A 17,620-nucleotide genomic window follows, 5' to 3' on the forward strand; every position below is an offset into this window, starting at 1 on the left:
ATCGGACTTACCATTAACCATAGGATCAGGGTTGGTGATATTGTATTCTCTGATAATGAAACATCTTCTATGAACAAATGCCGTTCTGCCTTTTTACTCAAAGTGTTTTGTCCTATATTTGTATTTAATGTTTAATCCCCCGTCCCCCGCAGGAGGCCTTTTGCCTTTTGGTAGGCCGTCATTTTAAATAAGAATTTGTTCTTAAATTACTTGCCTAGTTAAATAAAGGTTAAATATATTAACAATTCTGCAAAGTACACCCCGCCCACCCCCCATTAAAAATATATATTAACAATAAAACAGGACATGATAGCCATGCTAGCCCAATGACGACATGTAGCCTACAGTAGAAAGTGAAGTAGCTAGCTAGCTAGCATGTACAGCATTCAATAATGCAAAAGGTCCATAAAAGTGTATAAATTACTGATATTTAAAGATATTACGGTATATACTGATGGGAGACCATTCTACTCCACTGTCAGTGACCCTATACACCCAGTAGAAATGTTTGAACATATAGGATTGATTCACAGTAACCTACCTCTTCCACAGAGACTAGAATGGTGTAATTCGCTGTCCGTTGGGATTCCAACCGCCGATAAACCCCATAGAAAAGGAATCTGTCTTTTTGTCCCTGAGCATGGCAGTTAACCCACTGTTCCCTGGGCGCCGATGACGTGGAAGTTGATTAAGGCAGCCCCCCCATCCCCCCACCCCCACCTTTCGACCCACATTTGAATCGCATAGACCAGATATTCCCAAACTGGGTACGTGTAATGCCATCGGGGGTACACCAAATAAAAATGTGATTAACTTTTTTTTGAATATATATATTTTAACATTTTCAAACAGTACATTTATATTTTCCAACAGGACTACACATTTGGGTGACGTTTTTCTCTCTCCTGCATAGCCTCGTTTCACTGCCAAAAATAAAATGAAACCATCTAGTGTTCAGTGAAATAACAACACAATGTCAAATACAGGAAGCCTAGTCACATAATGAACATCCAATCACATTAACCATTACTCATCCAATCACATTAACCGTTACTCATCCAATCACATTAACCGTTACTCATCCAATCACATTAACCGTTACTCATCCAATCACATTAACCGTTACTCATCCAATCACATTAACCGTTGCTCATCCAATCACATTAACCGTTACTCATCCAATCACATTAACCGATACTCATCCAATCACATTAATCGTTGCTCATCCAATCACATTAACCGTTACTCATCCAATCACATTAACCGATACTCATCCAATCACATTAACCGTTACTCATCCAATCACATTAACCGATACTCATCCAATCACATTAACCGTTACTCATCCAATCACATTAACCGTTGCTCATCCAATCACATTAACCGTTACTCATCCAATCACATTAACCGATACTCATCCAATCACATTAACCGTTACTCATCCAATCACATTAACCGATACTCATCCAATCACATTAACCGATACTCATCCAATCACATTAATCGTTGCTCATCCAATCACATTAACCGTTACTCATCCAATCACATTAACCGATACTCATCCAATCACATTAACCGTTACTCATCCAATCACATTAACCGATACTCATCCAATCACATTAACCGATACTCATCCAATCACATTAACCGTTACTCTCTCACAGGAAACCTTCACTCTTGCGCAGACATTTAGAAACTAAACATGACAATTTGAAAAATAAGACACAGTAGTTTTTTGAGTGAGAATAAAGACAACTTTCGAGTAGTAAGACATGTATAAAAGCAACAGATACCATTAATAAGAAGGTTCTAGAAGCATCTTATATGGTGAGCTACCGAGGGGCTAGGACAGGCAAGCCCCATACTATTGTGGAGGAGTGGCTAGGACAGACAAGACCCATACTATTGTAGAGGAGTGGCTAGGACAGACAAGACCCATACTATTGTAGAGGAGTGGCTAGGACAGACAAGACCCATACTATTGTGGAGGAGTGGCTAGGACAGACAAGCCCCATACTATTGTGGAGGAGTTGCTAGGACAGACAAGACCCATACTATTGTGGAGGAGTGGCTAGGACAGACAAGACCCATACTATTGTGGAGGAGGGGCTAGGACAGACAAGACCCATACTATTGTGGAGGAGTGGCTAGGACAGACAAGACCCATACTATTGTGGAGGAGTGGCTAGGACAGACAAGACCCATACTATTGTGGAGGAGTGGCTAGGACAGGCAAGACCCATACTATTGTAGAGGAGTGGCTAGGACAGACAAGACCCATACTATTGTAGAGGAGTGGCTAGGACAGACAAGACCCATACTATTGTAGAGGAGGGGCTAGGACAGACATGACCCATACTATTGTGGAGGAGTGGCTAGGACAGACAAGACCCATACTATTGTGGAGGAGTGGCTAGGACAGACAAGACCCATACTATTGTAGAGGAGGGGCTAGGACAGACATGACCCATACTATTGTGGAGGAGTGGCTAGGACAGACAAGACCCATACTATTGTGGAGGAGTGGCTAGGACAGACAAGACCGATACAAGGACAAAAAAACTATACAGACAATGACTTCATCAAACAACACGGTTTCATGACGCATCAATGACATGGCAGGAGATGTTTTGAAACAATTACTGCTTCACATAAAAGCCAGTGAATTCTATGCGTTACAGCTGGCTGAGTCACCAGACATGGCTGGCCTGGCACAGATCCTGGTGTTTGTCAATCAATCGATCAAATGTATTTATAAAGCCTTTCGTACATCAGCTCATATCTCAAAGTGCTGTGCAGAAACCCAGCCCAAAACCCCAAACAGCAAAGCAATGCAGGTGTAGAAGCACGGTGGCTAGGAAAAACTCCCTAGAAAGGCCAAAACCTAGGAAGAAACCTAGGAAAAACTCCCTAGAAAGGCCAGAACCTAGGAAAAAACCTAGGGAAAACTTCCTAGAAAGGCCAGAACCTAGGAAAAACTCCCTAGAAAGGCCAGAACCTAGGAAAAACCCTAGGGAAAACTCCCTAGAAAGGCCAGAACCTAGGAAAAACTCCCTAGAAAGGCCAGAACCTAGGAAAAACTCCCTAGAAAGGCCAGAACCTAGGAAGAAACCTAGGAAAAACTCCCTAGAAAGGCCAGAACCTAGGGAAAACTCCCTAGAAAGGCCAGAACCTAGGAAGAAACCTAGGGAAAACTTCCTAGAAAGGCCAGAACCTAGGAAAAACTCCCTAGAAAGGCCAGAACCTAGGGAAAACTCCCTAGAAAGGCCAGAACCTAGGAAGAAACCTAGGAAAAACTCCCTAGAAAGGCCAGAACCTAGGAAAAACTCCCTAGAAAGGCCAGAACCTAGGGAAAACTCCCTAGAAAGGCCAGAACCTAGGAAGAAACCTAGGGAAAACTTCCTAGAAAGGCCAGAACCTAGGGAAAACTTCCTAGAAAGGCCAGAACCTAGGAAAAACTCCCTAGAAAGGCCAGAACCTAGGAAAAACTTCATAGAAAGGCCAGAACCTAGGAAAAACTCCCTAGAAAGGCCAGAACCTAGGAAAAACTCCCTAGAAAGGCCAGAACCTCGGAAGAAACCTAGGAAAAACTCCCTAGAAAGGCCAGAACCTAGGAAGAAACCTAGGAAAAACTCCCTAGAAAGGCCAGAACCTAGGGAAAACTCCCTAGAAAGGCCAGAACCTAGGAAGAAACCTAGGGAAAACTCCCTAGAAAGGCCAGAACCTAGGAAAAACTCCCTAGAAAGGCCAGAACCTAGGGAAAACTCCCTAGAAAGGCCAGAACCTAGGAAGAAACCTAGGAAAAACTCCCTAGAAAGGCCAGAACCTAGGAAAAACTCCCTAGAAAGGCCAGAACCTAGGGAAAACTCCCTAGAAAGGCCAGAACCTAGGAAGAAACCTAGGGAAAACTTCCTAGAAAGGCCAGAACCTAGGGAAAACTTCCTAGAAAGGCCAGAACCTAGGAAAAACTCCCTAGAAAGGCCAGAACCTAGGAAAAACGTCATAGAAAGGCCAGAACCTAGGAAAAACTCCCTAGAAAGGCCAGAACCTAGGAAAAACTCCCTAGAAAGGCCAGAACCTCGGAAGAAACCTAGGAAAAACTCCCTAGAAAGGCCAGAACCTAGGAAGAAACCTAGAGAGGAACCAGGCTATGGAAAAACAAGCAATGCAGGTGAAGAAGCATGTCCATTTTTTCTCGCCTGAATGATCTGACTCTAGGATAACAGGGACTCTTCACAACTATATTCAATGTGCGGGACTAAATTGAGGCTATGATTAAGAAGTTGGAGCTCTTCTCTGTCTGCATTAACAAGGACAACACACAGGTCTTTCCATCATTGTATGATTTTTTTGTGTGCAAATGAACTCAAGCTTACGGACAATGTCAGATGTGATATAGATGTGCAACTGAGTGAGTTGAGTGTGAAATTACGCAGGTACTTTCCGAAAACGGACGACACAAACAACTGGATTCGTTATCCCTTTCATGCCCTGCCTCCAGTCCACTTACTGATATCTGAACAAGAGAGCCTCATCAAATTGCAACAAGTGATTCTGTGAAAATGTAATTTAATCAGAAGCCACTGCCTGATTTCTGGATGGGGCTGCACTCAGAGTATCCTGCCTTGGCAAATCACGCTGTTAAGACACTGATGCCCTTTGCAACCACTTACCTATGTGAGAGTGGATTCTCGGCCCTCACTAGCATGAAAACTAAATACAGGCTCAGACTGTGTGTGGAAAATGATTTAAGACTGAGACTCTCTCCAATACAACCCAACATTGCAGAGTTATGTGCATCCTTTCAAGCACACCCTTCTCATTAACCTGTGGTGAGTTATTTCATCATTTTTTTATGAACAAATAAGGTTTTATATGTAAGATGATTAAATAAAGAGCAAAATGATTGATTATTATTATATTATTATTTGTGCCCTGGTCCTATAAGAGCTCTTTGTCACTTCCCACGAGCCGGATTGTGACAAAAACTCACACTCATTCTGATGTTTAATAAATTTATTGTATAGTGTGTGTGTGTGTGTGGCAGGCTTACAATGATGGTGAAAAACAACATTTGAAAGTGACTGACCCTGGTGCTAGAGGGGGTACAGCTGGCCCTGGTGCTAGAGGGGGTACAGCTGACCCTGGTGCTCGAGGGGGTACAGCTGACCCTGGTGCTAGAGGGGGTACAGCTGACCCTGGTTCTAGAGGGGGTACAGCTGACCCTGGTGCTAGAGGGGGTAAAGCTGACCCTGGTGCTAGAGGGGGTACAGCCGACCCTGGGGCTAGAGGGGGTACAGCTGACCCTGGGGCTAGAGGGGCTACAGCTGACCCTGGGGCTAGAGGGGGTACAGCTGACCCTGGTTCTAGAGGGGGTACAGCTGACCCTGGTGCTAGAGGGGGTAAAGCTGACCCTGGTGCTAGAGGGGGTACAGCCGACCCTGGGGCTAGAGGGGGTACAGCTGACCCTGGGGCTAGAGGGGCTACAGCTGACCCTGGGGCTAGAGGGGGTACAGCTGACCCTGGTGCTAGAGGGGCTACAGCTGACCCTGGTGCTAGAGGGGGTACAGCTGACCCTGGTGCTAGAGGGGGTAAAGCTGACCCTGGTGCTAGAGGGGGTACAGCTGACCCTGGTGCTAGAGGGGGTAAAGCTGACCCTGGTGCTAGAGGGGGTACAGCTGACCCTGGGGCTAGAGGGGGTACAGCTGACCCTGGGGCTAGAGGGGGTACAGCTGACCCTGGGGCTAGAGGGGGTACAGCTGACCCTGGTGCTAGAGGGTCCCCCTCTCTCCCCCCACAGCCTCTCCCCTCCTCCCTGTCCCCCTCTCTCCCCACACAGCCTCTCCCCTCCTTCCTGTCCCCCTCTCTCCCCCCACAGCCTCTCCCCTCCTCCCCGTCCCCCTATCTCTCCCCACAGCCTCTCCCCTCCTCCCTGTCCCCCTCTCTCCCCACACAGCCTCTCCCCTCCTCCCTGTCCCCCTCTCTCCCCCCACAACCTCTCCCCTCCTCCCTGTCCCCCTCTCTCCCCCCACAACCTCTCCCCTCCTCCCTGTCCCCCTCTCTCCCCCCACAGCCTCTCCCCTCCTCCCTGTCCCCCTCTCTCCCCCCACAGCCTCTCCCCTCCTCCCTGTCCCCCTCTCTCCCCACACAGCCTCTCCCCTCCTCCCTGTCCCCCTCTCTCCCCCCACAACCTCTCCCCTCCTCCCTGTCCCCCTCTCTCCCCCCACAGCCTCTCCCCTCCTCCCTGTCCCCCTCTCTCCCCCCACAGCCTCTCCCCTCCTCCCTGTCCCCCTCTCTATCCCCACAAAGCCTCTCCCCTCCTCCCCGTCCCCCTCTCTCCCCCCACAGCCTCTCCCCTCCTCCCTCCCCACCTCTCTCCCTCCCCTCCCCACCTCTCTCCCTAGCAAGACAACAGTGCCTTTTTCAGACAGAGGAGGGTGAGAGAGATAGACAGCACCGTCAATAACACGAGTCGACGGGAACTAGAACGTTGACTGAACAGCAGAACCCGAGATTGGAATAATATTGCAGTGCATCATCTTGTTAGTGTCGGGTGAGTTCAAGATCTTTGTAATTTATCGTTTTGTCTTTCTCGTTGTTGTTGTTGTTGTTGTTGTCCTGTATTCAGTTAATGTTTCACATGTGCTCAGTGACAGTACAGGCTTGAGTGTTTCCTGGTTCTCTGAACTACTTTGCTATGCTTTAGATTGACGTAACCCTTCTATCTATTCACCCCTTAGACCCGCTTGGTTCTGGTATAGAAAACTTGAGCTCAGATTGAGAAGACAGTAGTTCAATACAATAATTAGCTGTCATAAACTCATTTTTTTGTTTGTGCACAGAGCCCTATCCATAGGACAGGGCTGTGTGCATAGAGCCCTATCCATAGGACAGGGCTGTGTGCATAGAGCCCTATCCATAGGACAGGACTGTGTGCATAGAGCCCTATCCATAGGACAGGGCTGTGTGCATAGAGCCCTATTCATAGGATAGGGCTGTGTGCATAGAGCCCTATCCATAGGACAGGGCTGTGTGCATAGAGCCCTATCCATAGGACAGGGCTGTCTGCATATACACAGACAGTAGTTCAGATTGACAGTGTTACCAGACAGGTTCAAAGACTTTAGGGACTCTCAGTGTACCAGTGGGATGGGCAGATCTGGGTCTGAATACTTATTTAAACTAGGTATTATTATTATTATTATTATTTATTTTTTAAACATTTGCAAACCAATCTAAAAACCTGTTTCCACTTAGTCGTTATGGGGTATTGTTTTAGAATAAGGCTGTAATGTAACAAAATGTGGAAAAATTCAAGGGGTCTGAATACTTTCCGAAGGCACCTTAGGTTGGGATAAAGTGACTAGGTAACAGGATAGATAATAAACAGCAGCAGTGTATGTGATGAGTCAAGAAAGGGTCAATGCAGATTATTGCTTAGTTAACCAATAGCTACCCGGACTAACTATTTAGCAGTCTTATGGCTTGGGGGGGTAGAAGCTGTTCAGGGTCCTGTTGGTTCCAGACTTGGTGCATCGGTACCACTTGCCGTGAGGTAACATGGAGAACAGTCTATGACTTGGGTGGTTGGAGTCTTTGACAATTTTTAGGGTCTTCCTCTGACACCGCCTGGTATAGAGGTCCTGGATAGCAGGAAGCTTGGCCCCAGTGATGTACTGGGCCATACGCACTACCCTCTGTAGTGCCTTGTGGTCGGAGGCCGAGCAGTTACCATACCAGGCGGTGATGCAACCGGTCAGGATGCTCTCGATGGTGCAGATGTAGAACTTTTTGAGGATCTGAGGACCAAAAGTCATGTTAAACATGACGATAGGAGCTGGTTGTTCAGGCTGGTATTAATCTGACGATAGGAGCTGGTTGTTCAGGCTGGTATTAATCTGACAATAGGAGCTGGTTGTTGAGGCTGGTATTAATCTGACGATAGGAGCTGGTTGTTCAGGCTGGTTGTTCAGGCTGGTATTAATCTGACGATAGGAGCTGGTTGTTGAGGCTGGTATTAATCTGACGATAGGAGCTGGTTGTTCAGGCTGGTATTAATCTGACGATAGGAGCTGGTTGTTCAGGCTGGTTGTTCAAGCTGGTATTAATCTGACGATAGGAGCTGGTTGTTCAGGCTGGTATTAATCTGATGATAGGAGCTGGTTGTTCAGGCTGGTATTAATCTGACGATAGGAGCTGGTTGTTCAGGCTGGTATTAATCTGACGATAGGAGCTGGCTGTTCAGGCTGGTATTAATCTGACGATAGGAGCTGGTTGTTCAGGCAGGTATTAATCTGACAATAGGAGCTGGTTGTTCAGGCTGGTATTAATCTGTATTAATCTCTATTAGTCCCCAAGGAAGACAGACAGCTGGAGGTCCTGAGACAGGCCAGTCTGTCACCTACCCCAGGAGGCTTACCTCCTAGGATTACACAGCTTCAAACTCAGGCACCGTGTCAGTCTAGTGCACACACGGACAGTGCAGGAGTAAATCAAAAATAATATGAGACAACTGTATCTGTTTCAGTCATAGTTCTGTGTCTGTCCCACTCATTGTCCCAGATCTGTCTGTAGCCTGGTCCCAGATCTGTCTGTAGCCTGGTCCCAGGTCTGTCTGTAGCCTGGTCCTAGATATGTCTGTAGCCTGGTCCCAGATCTGTCTGTAGCCTGGTCCCAGGTCTGTCTGTCCCACTCATTGTCCCAGGTCTGTCTGTAGCCTGGTCCCAGGTCTGTCTGTCCCACTCATGGTCCCAGATATGTCTGTAGCCTGGTCCCAGGTCTGTCTGTCCCACTCATGGTCCCAGATCTGTCTGTAGCCTGGTCCCAGGTCTGTCTGTAGCCTGGTCCCAGGTCTGTCTGTAGCCTGGTCCCAGGTCTGTCTGTAGCCTGGTCCCAGGTCTGTCTGTAGCCTGGTCCCAGGTCTGTCTGTAGCCCGGTCCCAGATCTGTCTGTAGCCTGGTCCCAGGTCTGTCTGTAGCCTAGTCCTAGATATGTCTGTAGCCTGGTCCCAGGTCTGTCTGTAGCCTGGTCCCAGATCTGTCTGTAGCCTGGTCCCAGGTCTGTCTGTAGCCTGGTCCTAGATATGTCTGTAGCCTGGTCCCAGGTCTGTCTGTAGCCTAGTCCTAGATCTGTCTGTAGCCTGGTCCCAGGTCTGTCTGTAGCCCGGTCCCAGATCTGTCTGTAGCCTGGTCCTAGATCTGTCTGTAGCCTGGTCCCAGGTCTGTCTGTAGCCTGGTCCCAGGTCTGTCTGTAGCCTAGTCCTAGATCTGTCTGTAGCCTGGTGCTATATCTGTCTGTAGCCTGGTCCCAGGTCTGTCTGCACAAGAAGAGAAGGCAGTCTTGCCTAATACTGTGAATGTCCTGGGGACTTTAAGTAGCAACCACCTAGCAGACCGGGTATGGTAACATAGCAACCACCTAGCAGACCGGGTATGGTAACATAGCAACCACCTAACAGACCGGGTATGGTAACATAGCAACCACCTAGCAGACCGGGTATGGTAACATAGCAACCACCTAGCAGACCGGGTCTGGTAACATAGCAACCACCTAGCAGACCGAGTCTGGTAACATAGCAACCACCTAGCAGACCGGGTATGGTAACATAGCAACCACCTAGCAGACCGGGTATGGTAACATAGCAACCACCTAACAGACCGGGTATGGTAACATAGCAACCACCTAGCAGACCGGGTATGGTAACATAGCAACCACCTAGCAGACCGGGTATGGTAACATAGCAACCACCTAGCAGACCGGGTCTGGTAACATAGCAACCACCTAGCAGACCGAGTCTGGTAACATAGCAACCACCTAGCAGACCGGGTATGGTAACATAGCAACCACCTAGCAGACCGGGTCTGGTAACATTGCAACCACCTAGCAGACCGGGTCTGGTAACATAGCAACCACCTAGCAGACCGGGTATGGTAACATAGCAACCACCTAGCAGACCGGGTATGGTAACATTGCAACCACCTAGCAGACCGGGTCTGGTAACATAGCAACCACCTAGCAGACCGGGTATGGTAACATAGACCAGACTACAGAGGTAAAGAGGGAGTTTACCTGCTGGTGGTGAAGGATACCAGACTACAGAGGTAAAGAGGGAGTTTACCTGCTGGTGGTGAAGGATACCAGACTACAGAGGTAAAGAGGGAGTTTACCTGCTGGGGGTGAAGGAGAACAGACTACAGAGGGAGTTTACCTGCTGGTGGTGAAGGAGACCAGAGTACAGAGGGAGTTTACCTGCTGGTGGTGAAGGAGACCAGACTACAGAGGTAAAAAGGGAGTTTACCTGCTGGTGGTGAAGGAGACCAGACTACAGAGGGAGTTTACCTGCTGGTGGGGAGGGAGACCAGACTACAGAGGTAAAGAGGGAGTTTACCTGCTGGTGGTGAAGGAGACCAGACTACAGAGGTAAAGAGGGAGTTTACCTGCTGGTGGTGAAGGAGACCAGACTACAGAGGTAAAGAGGGAGTTTACCTGCTGGTGGTGAAGGAGACCAGACTACAGAGGTAAAGAGGGAGTTTACCTGCTGGTGGGGAAGGAGACCAGACTACAGAGGTAAAGAGGGAGTTTACCTGCTGGTTGGGAAGGAGACTGCTGTTAGCTGATTGGTGCAGTATGTGACCTCTAGGTATTGATTTGACTCAATGTGATGTATCCCAGTGACGATAGCCCGGATAACTAAACTGAACCGGAAGTGAACCAATTGTAGTGAGAGGAGAGAGAGAGAGAGAGAGAGAGAGAGCGAGAGAGAGAGAGAGAGAGAGAGGGGAGGGAGGGAGAGAGAGAGGGGAGGGAGGGAGAGAGAGAGAGAGGGGAGGGAGAGAGAGAGAGAGGGGAGGGAGGGAGAGAGAGAGGAGAGGGAGGGAGAGAGAGAGGAGAGGGAGGGAGAGAGAGAGAGGGGAGGGCGGGAGGGAGAGAGAGAGAGGGGAGGGAGGGAGGGAGGGAGAGAGAGAGAGAGAGAGAGAGAGAGAGAGAGAGAGAGAGAGAGAGAGAGAGAGAGAGAGGGGAGGGATGGAGTGAGAGAGAGAGAGAGGGGAGGGAGGGAGGGAGAGAGAGAGGGTAAAAATAAGAAAGCTTTCAGGACACAGGGCCCCTAATCTCAACACATGACCAGAGTCTTTCTTTCTCTTTCATTCTCACTCACGCCTCGTACAAACTATGTTAGACAGCCCAGCATCAGCAATCCTGACCGGTAGGAATGTCTGTGAGACTTGTTAGGGGACTAGCCTATTATACCAGCTACAGACTACAGCTCCCCTTCACTCTCTCTGGGTACCTTCTGCTACTATAGACCTCTCTGGGTACCTTCTGCTACTATAGACCTCTCTGGGTACCTTCTGCTACTATAGACCTCTCTGGGTACCTTCTGCTACTATAGACCTCTCGGGGTACCTTCTGCTACTATAGACCTCTCTGGGTACCTTCTGCTACTATAGACCTCTCGGGGTACCTTCTGCTACTATAGACCTCCCTGGGTACCTTCTGCTACTATAGTCCTCTCTGGGTACCTTCTGCCGTTGTCCTGTGGGGTTCGTAACTTACAGGAGGCTAGCCTATACTACAGATTACAGCTCCTTTCCATTCTCTCTGTGTATGTTCTGCGACTGCAGGTGACTCTGCTGCTGTCCTGTGGTCGTACTGCAGGTAGGGCTCTGCTGCTGTCCTGTGGTCGTACTGAAGGTAGGGCACCCCCGCTCTGCCTGTCTGCCCTGAGGCACACTGATCCACCATGGGGAACGGGACCAGCGGCGTCGAGGCCCAAGCACCGGTAAGACCAGGGATGGGAGAAACTGACTGATCCGCTGCCCAACTGGCCAAAAACTGGTTGAATCAACGTTGTTTCCACGTCATTTCAACAATAGAATTCAATGTGATGACGTTGAAACAACGTTGAAAACTGATTGGATTTGAAAAAAGTAATCAATGTAAATGTCACCAACTTTTAACCTGAATCCAATGACATGGTGAAATGTTTTGTTCCCGTTGAATTCACAGTAGTTGACAACTCAACTAAATGTAAAACTAGACGTTGAAATTGCGTCTGTGCCCAGCGGGTGCCCACCAGGGGCTGCTACTACCGGCTGCTATAGGCACTTCTACCTGCTAGAATCTACTACTACCAGGCTACTATAGCCACTTCTACCTGCTAGAATCTACTACTACCAGGCTACTATAGCCACTTCTACCTGCTAGAATCTACTACTACCAGGCTACTATAGCCACTTCTACCTGCTAGAATCTACTACTACCAGGCTACTATAGCCACTTCTACCTGCTAGAATCTACTACTACCAGGCTACTATAGCCACTTCTACCTGCTAGAATCTACTACTACCAGGCTACTATAGCCACTTCTACCTGCTAGAATCTACTACTACCAGGCTACTATAGCCACTTCTACCTGCTAGAAAATACTACTACCGGCTACTATAGCCACAACTACCTGCTAGAATCTACTACTACCAGGCTACTATAGCCACAACTACCTGCTAGAATCTACTACTACCAGGCTACTATAGCCACTTCTACCTGCTAGAATCTACTACTACCAGGCTACTATAGCCACTTCTACCTGCTAGAATCTACTACTACCAGGCTACTATAGCCACTTCTACCTGCTAGAATCTACTACTACCAGGCTACTATAGCCACTTCTACCTGCTAGAATATACTACTACCGGCTACTATAGCCACTTCTACCTGCTAGAATCTACTACTACCAGGCTACTATAGCCACTTCTACCTGCTAGAATCTACTACTACCAGGCTACTATAGCCACTTCTACCTGCTAGAATCTACTACTACCAGGCTACTATAGCCACTTCTACCTGCTAGAATCTACTACTACCAGGCTACTATAGCCACTTCTACCTGCTAGAATCTACTACTACCAGGCTACTATAGCCACTTCTACCTGCTAGAATCTACTACTACCAGGCTACTATAGCCACTTCTACCTGCTAGAATCTACTACTACCAGGCTACTATAGCCACTTCTACCTGCTAGAATCTACTACTACCAGGCTACTATAGCCACTTCTACCTGCTAGAATATACTACTACCAGGCTACTATAGCCACTTCTACCTGCTAGAATCTACTACTACCAGGCTACTATAGCCACTTCTACCTGCTAGAATCTACTACTACCAGGCTACTATAGCCACTTCTACCTGCTAGAATCTACTACTACCAGGCTACTATAGCCACTTCTACCTGCTAGAATATACTACTACAGGCTACTATAGCCACTTCTACCTGCTAGAATCTACTACTACCAGGCTACTATAGCCACTTCTACCTGCTAGAATCTACTACTACCAGGCTACTATAGCCACTTCTACCTGCTAGAATCTACTACTACCAGGCTACTATAGCCACTTCTACCTGCTAGAATATACTACTACCGGCTACTATAGCCACTTCTACCTGCTAGAATCTACTACTACCAGGCTACTATAGCCACTTCTACCTGCTAGAATCTACTACTACCAGGCTACTATAGCCACTTCTACCTGCTAGAATCTACTACTACCAGGCTACTATAGCCACTTCTACCTGCTAGAATATACTACTACCGGCTACTATAGCCACTTCTACCTGCTAGAATCTACTACTACCAGGCTACTATAGCCACTTCTACCTGCTAGAATCTACTACTACCAGGCTACTATAGCCACTTCTACCTGCTAGAATCTACTACTACCAGGCTACTATAGCCACTTCTACCTGCTAGAATCTACTACTACCAGGCTACTATAGCCACTTCTACCTGCTAGAATCTACTACTACCAGGCTACTATAGCCACTTCTACCTGCTAGAAAATACTACTACCGGCTACTATAGCCACAACTACCTGCTAGAATCTACTACTACCAGGCTACTATAGCCACAACTACCTGCTAGAATCTACTACTACCAGGCTACTATAGCCACTTCTACCTGCTAGAATCTACTACTACCAGGCTACTATAGCCACTTCTACCTGCTAGAATCTACTACTACCAGGCTACTATAGCCACTTCTACCTGCTAGAATCTACTACTACCAGGCTACTATAGCCACTTCTACCTGCTAGAATATACTACTACCGGCTACTATAGCCACTTCTACCTGCTAGAATCTACTACTACCAGGCTACTATAGCCACTTCTACCTGCTAGAATCTACTACTACCAGGCTACTATAGCCACTTCTACCTGCTAGAATCTACTACTACCAGGCTACTATAGCCACTTCTACCTGCTAGAATCTACTACTACCAGGCTACTATAGCCACTTCTACCTGCTAGAATCTACTACTACCAGGCTACTATAGCCACTTCTACCTGCTAGAATCTACTACTACCAGGCTACTATAGCCACTTCTACCTGCTAGAATCTACTACTACCAGGCTACTATAGCCACTTCTACCTGCTAGAATCTACTACTACCAGGCTACTATAGCCACTTCTACCTGCTAGAATCTACTACTATCTATTACTACTGCTGCTACCTGCTAGAATCTACTACTATCTATTACTACTGCTGCTACCAGTTAGAATCTACTACTATCTATTACTATAGCCACTTCTACCAGTTATTACTACTGCTGCTACCCTGTGCTGCTAGATGCCGTGATGCTCTAGCCTGGTCCCAGATTTGTTTGTGGCGTCTCTTGCCAACTGGTACCAGGCTAGGTATCCACTGATGGCACTGAGCTAACAAATCTAACATTGGCTTCCTAGCACGGTCAGTAACACTTCTCTTCAGTCTTGAGAAACAGGGGCTGAGCTCCAGTAGCAGTTTGTAGACTGTGTAGGTACATTCCCACAGTCTGTTTTATAAGCCTGGAGCTTAACTGACTGGGCTTGGACTGTTATGATCTGTAGCAACAAAAATACTATCATCAAATATGTTACGATAATGGCTGTGGCTTCCAAACAAACTAGATGTGACAATGATCAGTTGAACGGGTTGCTACTGTTGGTGTTTTGATAAAGCCATAGTTTACATGATGTTTTGTGTGACGAGGGTCATTGTCTCCATCAGATGCTTAAGGACCCTGCACCAGATCCAAACGGTTAACTGTAAAAATATACAACGATAAAAAGAAAATTGTCTACACACTCTACAAGTGACTTTGCTGGACCAACATTTTTGTTGTCCAATTCCATTCTGTGGAATTCTGGGATTGTTTTAATAGGATTCAAACGTAAACATAGTTTAGTGAACTTCCTTGTGCTTGGCTTTCTCAGATGTAATCCTAAATGGCACCCTATTCTCTATTTAGTGTCATTGTTCTCTTTTTGGGCCTATGGGGGTTCTCGTCAAAAGTAGTGCACTATGTAGGGACTAGGATGCGGTTCGTCCTATAGGCCCCTGGTCAAAAGTAGTGCACTATGTAGGGACTAGGATGCCATTTGGGACTCATTCTCAGAGTGAAGTTTTAGAGTGCTCTTGTTATTGCTCAACAACATTGCGTTGTTCCGTCTCTGTAGTTAATGCTTCTAGTGCACGACTCGGAGCTGCCATGCAGACAGACATGCCTCATGCCTATGGTCTCGCCAAATACCAATCTTTTCAACCTGTAGCCATAACATAGTAAACGAAAAATCCGGGAACCTCAAATTAGTATATGTTAAGTTTGGTATGGTATGTAGTAATTTGTGGATGTCCATCATTCATTTCGTATGATATGTTACGAATTGCAATTTGCTCCAAATGTATACATTTGCAATACGTACAATATGTTACGAATTCCAATTTGTTGTGGTGGCTAGGTGGCTAACGTTAGCTAGGTGGCTAACGTTAGCTAGGTGGCTAACGTTAGCTAGGCAAGGAGTTAGGGGTTAAGGTTAGAGTTAGGAGTTAGGTTAAAGGGTTAAGGTTAGGGTTAAGGGAAGGGTTAGCTAACATGCTAAGTAGTTGCAAAGTAACTAAAAAGTAGTAAGTCGTTGCAAAGTTCCTGATTAGCTACATTTACACTTACATTTTAGTCGTATAGCAGACTCTCTTATCCAGAGCCATTTACGGGAGGAACAACAGTTAAGTGCCTTGCTCAATAAAATGCTAGAGTGGGATAGTGGGAGTTATCCAACTGGCCACTCCGTCGCGACGTTACCTGAACGCCCATCTGCGGCCCCGCTAATCGTTAGCTGTCTTATCGGCTGCTATCTGAATAGGTCTATCGGACAATTTTTCTTGGGTCACTATAACTATATCTATTTTGCCAATTGGATTGATCCCCTCTACCACAGGGAACCTCACTAATCTACCCACGGAAATGCACGAGGTGGCTAAAAACAGACCTCCATCCTATGCTAGCTTGCTACCGATGGCCCGGCTAGCTTTCTGAATCGCCGTGATCCCAACCAACCTCACGACTCACTGGACCCTTATGATCACTCGACTAAGCATGCCTCTCCTTAATGTCAATATGCCTTGTCCATTGCTGTTCTGGTTAGTGTTTATTGGCTTATTTCACTGTAGAGCCTCTAGCCCTGCTCATTTGACCTTATCCAACCTTTCAGTTCCACCACCCACACATGTGATGACATCACCTGGTTTCAATGGTGTTTCTAGAGACAATATCTCTCTCATCATCACTCAATATCTAGGTTTACCTCCACTGTATTCACATCCTACCATACCTTTGTCTGTACATTATACCTTGATGCTATTTTATCGCCCCCAGAAACCTCCTTTTACTCTCTGTTCCAGACGTTCTAGACGACCAATTCTCATAGCTTTTAGCCGTACCCTTATCCTACTCCTCCTCTTTTCCTCTGGTGATGTAGAGGTGAATCCAGGCCCTGCAGTGCCTAGCTCCACTCCTATTCCCCAGGCACTCTCTTTTGATGACTTCTGTAACCGTGATAGCCTTGGTTTCATGCATGTTAACATTAGAAGCCTCCTCCCTAAGTTTGTTTTATTCACTGCTTTAGCACACTCTGCCAACCCGGATGTTCTAGCCGTGTCTGAATCCTGGCTTAGGAAGACCACCAAAAATTCTGAAATCTCCATCCCTAACTACAACATTTTCAGACATGATAGAACTGCCAAAGGGGGCGGTGTTGCAATCTACTGCAGAGATAGCCTGCAGAGTTCTGTCCTACTATCCAGGTCTGTCCCCAAACAATTTGAACTTCTACTTTTAAAAATCCACCTCTCTAAAAACAAGTCTCTCACCGTTGCCGCCTGCTATAGACCTCCTGTTTTTTTTTATTTAAATGCCTTCCTCACCATCTTAAATAAACATGCCCCATTCAAGAAATGTAGAACCAGGAACAGACCTGACTGCCCTTAACCAACACAAAAACATCCTATGGCGTTCTGCATTAGCATCAAACAGCCCCCGTGATATGCAACTTTTCAGGGAAGCTAGAAACCAGTATACACAGGCAGTTAGAAATACCAAGGTTAGCTTTTACAAGCAGAAATTTGCTTCCTGCATCACTAACTCAAAAAAGTTCTGGGACACTGTAAACTCCATGGAGAAGAGCACCTCCTCCCAGCTGCCCACTGCACTGAGGATAGGAAACACGGTCACCACCGATAAATCCACTATAATTGAGAATTTCAATAAGCATTTTTCTACGGTTGGCCATGCTTTCCACCTGGCTACC

The sequence above is a fragment of the Oncorhynchus mykiss genome, chromosome 20 (assembly GCF_013265735.2).
Source record: "Oncorhynchus mykiss isolate Arlee chromosome 20, USDA_OmykA_1.1, whole genome shotgun sequence".
Classification (NCBI taxonomy): Eukaryota; Metazoa; Chordata; class Actinopteri; order Salmoniformes; family Salmonidae; genus Oncorhynchus; species Oncorhynchus mykiss.